Genomic DNA, 8,132 nt, shown 5'->3' with positions numbered 1-8,132 from the left:
GCTGCTTGGTTTTGGCTGGCTAATCATCCAACTTCTGAAGGTTGAACCTTGGCTCATTTGCTAAAGGTTCCCTTGTTGAAGGAGACTCGTCTAACCTCTCAGACTTGAGGCTCTCAAGCTCTTTGCAGACTCTTGCATAGTAGCCCTTTGCAGACTCGTCTGAGCTCTTAGACTTGAGGCTCTTAGGCGCTTTGCAAGATCTTGCATAGTAGCTCTCTCCAAGCAGTCGGCCCACAAACAAAAGCATTTGTTTGACCTCGGATACACTCGAACTCAATCACACTGGAGTTTCTACTGAATACTGAATCTCTAACCGCGACGTCGATCGTATCGTCCAAGGGAAGCAAACTCGACACAAGCATTGAGAGAGTCGTCCTACCACTATCGAAGAACCCATATTAAACAAGAAGGTTCTTCCCTTCTCCTCTGTTGTAAAACATTAATTATTAGTTTGTAATAAGCCAATCTTATGAACACAAACGAACCCTCGTCGGGGAAGTTAAATTTTTACACCCAACATCCATATGGTAAGCTTTTATTTGAGATGGTGGTGGGTGCAAGAGGTGCAAACTTGTTACCTATGGGTTTGTAAATAGTTATTTTGAGAAGAAATAATATTGTTAGATAGTTAAAACCTAATTTTTCAAACTCTTAGAATTTTTATTCTCTCACTAAGTATTGAGTGTGAATATGTGTGTGTGTATCTAAGTGTGGGGATTTGAACCTCTATATTGTGTTTTGAATTTTCCCAAACCGATAGTTAGTCATATAATATAGTAATGCTGAGATAAAATAACATCATGTGCTATTACCTTAAATAGAGTTAACATGAAAACATTGGGCTCTAAATGGGAAGAATAAATATTAACTTGGCATTTTAAGCTATGAGATTTGTTTTGGTCATTTTGATGAGTTTACTGGAAGTTCTTTGGATTCATGAGTTGTGATTTTGTCGTTCACCTTAAATTGACCAAATTATTATTTAATCTCAAATAATATATAAGTTACATAAGAAAGTTAGGCATTGTGATTTGTTTTGCATATGCTTGTATGACATACCAGTAATGAGTAATGTGATATCTTTGTTTTATGTATATTAGTATTTTGTGAAATAGAAATATCTTGAGTCTAAGCTATGAGTTCCGAGATTTTCGTTTTGAGAAATACATTGAGTAGGGATACTCTGGCATGGATTGAGAGTTTATCTTGATTTAGTATCTGCTCAATCATGTTTATCTTTTTGTATTCCTATTCAATTTTTGGTATTATCTTATTTTGGACCACTGATGAATATATTCTATCGAGCTTTCTTTCATCTAATTTTATTTGTATAGTGGTTTATATTCTTCACTATTTCACCCATTGGATCCTATTCTTTGGTGGTACATGTTATTATCCCTCTTACAAATTTGTTTTTGTCCTTTTTCTTATCTTTTAGGAGGTTGGTGTATTCTGGAGTAAAGAGTTGGTTAAGTCATGAACAATGGTCACACAAGTATATGTTGAATTTACTTTGGTTTTGGAAATAATTTTCTATTTCAAATATTTTTTAGAAAATCCTTTAATAAATGAATTTTTATAGAATATTTCATAAAAATTCATATTTTGAAAAAAAATATATAAATAACAATATGCGTAGTAAAGGCTTTGGATATTGTTGTTTTCCGGGTGGTGTGTTGCTGGCCTAGTCATGTGCCGTTGAGATCTTGGGAAGTAACAGGGTTTTAGTGGTATCAGAACCTAGTTTCAAAACCGTTTAGACCTCCTAGCCAACTTTCATAATTAAATGCCGTCACTGTATGGATAGCCTTTTTTGTGAAAAGAGCTATTACTGTATAATTATAATTGATTGGTAGAGCCAAAGAGAGTGAACTATACAAGTTCACAATAACATTTGATTAAATGAAAGAAGAGGCTCCAGGGTTGTGGGTTTTTTTCTACCAATTGGGGCTCTCCCTTCCCACCCCCATGAGGATGGTCTATAGGGTTCATAACTACTCATCTTACTACAGAACTCTTACCTAGCCAACACTTCGATCCGTCTCTACCCAAACTTTTTTGGTTCACCCCAACATTACCCACTTGTCCGACTATTGTGTCAACGGGGACTACTCTTTGATTATTATTTTTATGGAACCGAAGCTCTTTTACCAATTGAAATTGAGTTACCCTCGTTGAGACTAGCAGTGACTAGTGATGTCCCAATGGATTCACTATATTATGCCGAGACACGACTTGCAGAATTGGAAGCGCTAGACGAGCGGCGAATGAACGCATTACAACATCTTGATATATATCGGGCTCTTATGGTCAGGGCATATGAAAAAAGAGTGAATCCCCGTTCATTCGAGGTTGGTGACCTCTTCTTCGTCCCGATAGTTAGGAAGGATGACGGAAGCGAGCTAAGAGGATAGACATTGTAGTAAAGCTTGGATTTAGACTTTCCACGACCAACGACCCATACTTGTTTGTGGCAAGCGCTCTATCCTTCTATAACTTTTTTGAATGTGTTTTTTCGTGTGGTTGTTGAAGATGATGACATTCTGTACCTCTTCAGTGAGTGCTTTTACATGTGCAGATAGCTCTTCCCCAATTGTTCTATTTTTGGACTCTGCCCACGCATGTGATCCTCCCCGTTGAAAGGACTCCTAACCTCCGCTAAACATAGATAGTTCCTCACTGGCTGCTGCATCCTCATTCTTTTAAGAGTATGGATACGGATACGCTCACCAGATGGATGACTGTAAAGAGCACTCAACAAGTGATGACTAGCGCATTCCACCACCGACTCTTTGCCCTGCGCAACTTCAACATTCTGGTGAAATGGAAGCCCCTATACCTCCAGATAGACGACGAAGACAATAAACCTACGTACTGATCCGCTGACAGAATAAGTAGTAGGTTAAAGAAAGGAGGATAAAGAGGATTGCCTAGTTCGTTTTTTGAATTGGATGAACAGAAGAAGTAGTAGGTTAAAGAAAGGAGGATAAAGAGGATTGCCTAGTTCGTTTTTTGAATTGGATGAACAGAACTACCTTAACCGGGAAGCTTTCGCCAAAGTAGTGCTATAGGTCTTAGCCAAATGAACGAAAGTGATGACGGCATTTGTAGCACGAATTGATCCCCGTAGAAGGTGCTTGTCCAATGGGTTTGTCTGTCGGTACTCGCATGATCGGGTCGTTCTCCTCTCCGCGGTGACAATGGCAGGTTTTTGGGGCAGGCATTGGGATAGGAGTAGAGGTACCCTTTCCCAAACCCCATTACAAAAAGGAAGTGGAAGATCCACTTATATTTTTTAAATTATTAAAACTTTGTCGTTTTAAAAAAGATTTCACGAGGAAAGGGTTGTTTTTTAGGAAATAAAATTTTGTTTTTGAGAAAATAAAATTTTTTCCAAACCAAAGTTTTGAAGTGAATTTGTTTGGCATGATGTTTTCGAAATTGGTGAAATTTTTTTGGGAAAAGTTTTTTAAAGTCAGTATTTGACGTTGTTCTCATGACTACGAAACCAGTCCTACGGAATCATCGACTACCACACGCTAATTTGAGGTATATCTTGATTCTTAATTAATTCTTATTCTTTTCAATTAACGTAAAACCACACATATTCATATCTTGTGCACATATGTTATCTTTGAACTCACAATACAATCAGAGCACAACAAATATCACAGAATAATATACATGTATGGAATGAAAAAAAAACACATACATAGTATAAAGGGTAACTAGACTTCCTGTTTACATGGACACTATAGGAAAGTTGGCTCGAGAATTGAGAAGCAAGAATTTAAACATGACTTGGCACGAAAAGGAAATAAAAGATGTTATATATTACAACAACCAAAAGCTAGTTATTCTAGATAGATATCTATCCGGAGTGTATAAACTCAAACTCATCCTCTGAAGAAGAAGTACTGCGAGTCCTCTAAGAATAAGAACTTCCATGTGCACCAGCAAACACCAGCAGACATAGCCATATCCATGGCCATGTCAGTGGCCACATCAGTAGCAACATGCATTGAGGTAGCAGCATCATGATTCATGAATAGCCTAATGAGCATAGAATAAGCCTAAGAGTGATTCGGCATTAATTCCAGTTTAGATGCATTGAGCCTGACGATTGTTGCACCTCAACATCCCACAGAAGGTGTCCTAAATGCGTCATCACTCATTAGAGCCCCAGGAGCAACCACGGAGGCATGAGCTGGGGGAGAAGGATGATCACCCGTGTCAGAAGCGTGTCATCGTACGCCCAGTATCCATAAGACTAATGCTCCTAATTACTAGGCCAGAAATCGCGACAACACCATCAAAAGAGAACTCCTTCTACATGAGGAGAGCCATCATCAAATATTCAAATATATATGACCAATTGCACAGAGGAAGAAATTAATGTGAGTGAGACTAACAACAGCCTTGAAAGATTGAGCATGACATGGGCAAGGAGCAACGCAAAGCAAAAGACGAGTGTGATGAGGAATATCGTCGTAATGGCCTGCCTTCGGGAAGATATTAACCATCACAATTCTCGCAATGTTCTGAGCATCATATTTCAAGGAGCCCGTCTTCTTGGATTAATGATTTGCCTTAGTGTCCTCCGCAAGAATCAACTTGAACACCGCAGTGATATTGAGATTGTATCCAATTCATAAAACCGAAGTCTCCAAGCATTTTCCCAAAATATTGGCAACCTTGTTACGAGCCCTTGTAGCTCAACCTATATATAGCTGCAATGGAGACATGGATACCCCTTCAGAACACACAAGTCATGAATCATTTAATTTGTTGTTGATGTATGGATGTTGCTCACAGATTCCCGCATAGCTTCAGGATAAATTGATAACTTCAACTTTACAAAGATCTATAAATCTTTAATTGAGCAAAAACACCATAGTGTTTGGAATCTATACTAATCTAAAAATCAACACTACAACCCGGTAATGCCATTTTGATCGCCAACCTCGATCTCATAAAGCATTAGAGGGGGTGGAATCCCCTTAAATAGGCAATAAATGAGTTAGAGAAAGATTAGGAAAGGCTTGGAGAGTAATTTCAAAGATGAAGAGGCACCTAATTTTTTTATCAGAAGTGGTGTCGAGTTCATTTTAAACCCGACATAGACGCCTGATCGTAGCAACCAAACGTCTGATTAGGGATGGCAAAATGGACCCAAAACCAAGTGCCCACTCATACCCACCCGCAAAATGAACCATCCAAACCCACCCATTTAGTTAAATGGGTCATAAATCGGTGGGTATAGTTTCTATTAAAGATAAATGGGTCATTAATGGGCGGGTTATTACCCACCCATTTACCCGTTTAGATGGACATTGTTTTAAAAACACCCTCAACGCTTCAACAATTGCAAAACTTATTTTTTAAAGTTAAAAATTATAGAAAACACTTAAAATGACTAAAACCCCTTAAAATTTTGAGATTTGCAAAAAACACCCTCAAAGTTTAAAATATTATAAAAACGTCCTCAAGAGTTAAAAATTATAAAAAAACTTTTAAAATTTTCTAACCTCACATATGACACATGAAATTCAAAAATTACCACCAGCCCCCTGAAATTTTATAATTTGCAAAAAATACCCTTAAAAGTTGTAGAAAATAAGAAAAACACCCTCAAGACTTTAAAATTACCAAACAATCTTAGAGTTTTCTAAACTTGCAAATGATATATGAAATCTAAAAAATTTCAATAGTCCCCTATAAATTTAAAATTTGCAATTAACACCCTCAAAGTTTTAATTTTTTAGAAAAACACCCTCCATAGTTTAGAATTACAAAACCATCCTGAAATTTCAAAACCTACAAATGACACATGAAATCAAAAAATTACTAGCAACCCCCTATAAATTTATAATTTACAAAAAGCACCCTCAAAGTTTAAAAATTACAAAAAGCACCCTCAAGAGTTCAAAACTACAAAACAATCTTAGAATTTTCTAAACTTACAAATAACACATGAAATCTAAAAAATTTCAGTAGTCCCTTATAAATATCAAATTTGCAAGCAACACCCTTAAACTTTTAAAAATTACAAAAAACACCCTCAAGGATATATAAATATAAAAAGTAGGCGCTCACGATTCTTCGTCGACAGGAGATATATGCGTGTGCGGCCAAGTGTAATTTGCAAAACTTGTGTCTATTATGCGAGAAACAGGAAAGAAAGAGAGCATGTATTGTTATCCGGCGTGATAAAAAATTTTCAAGGAGAATTACTTGGGGACACTCTGTAATTAAGAACAAACATGAAAAAAATAATAGACTTTAACCAACAACAAATATGAAGAAAACCCCCTGAAAGTTTATAGAAAACCCCCTAAAAGTTTACAGAAAATTCCATGAAAGTTTGCAGAAAGCCCCCTAAAAGTTTACATAAAAACCCTAAAAGTTTGTAGAAAACCCCCTGAAAGTTTACAGAAAACCCCGTGAAAGTTTACAAAAAACCCCTGAAAGTTTGCAAAAAACCCTCGTAAAGTTTATAGAAACCCCCTGAAAGTTTACATAAAACCCCTGAAAGTTTGCAGAAAATCCTCTGAAAGTTTACAGAAAAACCCCTAAAAGTTTGCAGAAAACCCCCTAAAAGTTTGTAAAAAAAACCCTAAAAGTTTACAGAAACCCCCCTGAAAGATTACAGAAACCCCCTGAAAGTTTACAGAAAAACCCCTGAAAGTTTGCAGAACCCCCTAGAAAGTTTGTAAAAAACCCCCTGAAAGTTTGTAAAAAAACCCTGAAAATTTGCAAAAAAAACCCCTAAAAGTTTACAAAACCCCCCTGAAAGTTTACAGAAAACCCCCTGAAAGTTTACAAAAAAACCCCTAAAAGTTTACAGAAAACCCCTGAAAGTTTGCAGAAAACCCCCCTAAAAGTTTGCCAAAAACCCCTGAAAGTTTGCAAGTAGATCCCTGAAACTTACATATATATAGAAGAATCATAATCATAACTAAATGGGTTATTGGATCACCCATGAACCACTCATTTAGTAAATGGGTGGTTGAGAACTGACCCATTTAGCAAATGCTAAATGGGTCATAAATGGTTAAGTAGTCATAAATGTACCCACTCATTTATGACCCAACCAAAACCCAACCAAAACCACCCATTTGACATCCCTACATCTGATATTTGCTTTCTAACAAGATATTTGCTTTTTTGGAAAAATTATGAACTTAAATTTTTATTATTTTTGGAAGAAAATGTTATCTTGGAGTTTTTGGAAAAGATTTGTGAAGAAAAACTATTTTGTGATTTAGATCCTGTTTGACGAAGTTTCAAAAATGACCCAATATTCTTTTATAAAAGTTTATGACTTTACTTAAATAAAGTATTCTAGCATTCTACCATGATTTGAAGAATTTTTAATGAATTTTGAATAAAGAATTATGTTATTTAGAGATTTTACACTTTAAACTCAGATTTTGAAATTTGATGAATTTCAAAAATTTGAGTTGTCATGAAGAATTTATATTTGAATTATTCAATCTTAACTATAAGTAATTATTGATTCGAAGGTTTTCAATAAATTATCACTTGGAATTTCAGTTTTGACAAAGAGAAAAATTTTGCATTTTACACTTTGAACTTTGAATGAATGTATTTTTAATATTTGAGTGGGACGAAATATTTTAAACAGAGGAATTTTATGATGTTGGAAAGTTTTAAAAACTTGAAGATACTTTTCATATTTAAAATGAATGATTATCTAAAGCTTTCAATGTTGGATAACTTTAAATTCTAACAATTGTGGGTCGACGTTTTCAAGCTTGTTTGAGTGTATGATGAGAGAGAGAGAGAGAGAGAGATTATATGCGTGTACACTATGTGTAGTGTAGAGAGAGTGTGTGTTTATATGTGTGTATAAAAACATAGTGTACATACATACATACATATATATATATAAATAAACAAATAAATAAATATGTACAAATATTTCCTTGTTTGAGTGTATGATGAGAGAGAGAGAGAGAGAGAGATTATATGCGTGTACACTATGTGTAGTGTAGAGAGAGTGTGTGTTTATATGTGTGTATAAAAACATAGTGTACATACATACATACATATATATATATAAATAAACAAATAAATAAATATGTACAAATATTTCTTATATATATATA

The sequence above is a fragment of the Asparagus officinalis genome, chromosome 4, assembly GCF_001876935.1.
Source record: "Asparagus officinalis chromosome 4, Aspof.V1, whole genome shotgun sequence".
NCBI classification, from domain to species: Eukaryota; Viridiplantae; Streptophyta; class Magnoliopsida; order Asparagales; family Asparagaceae; genus Asparagus; species Asparagus officinalis.
This window is presented reverse-complemented; position numbering follows the sequence as displayed.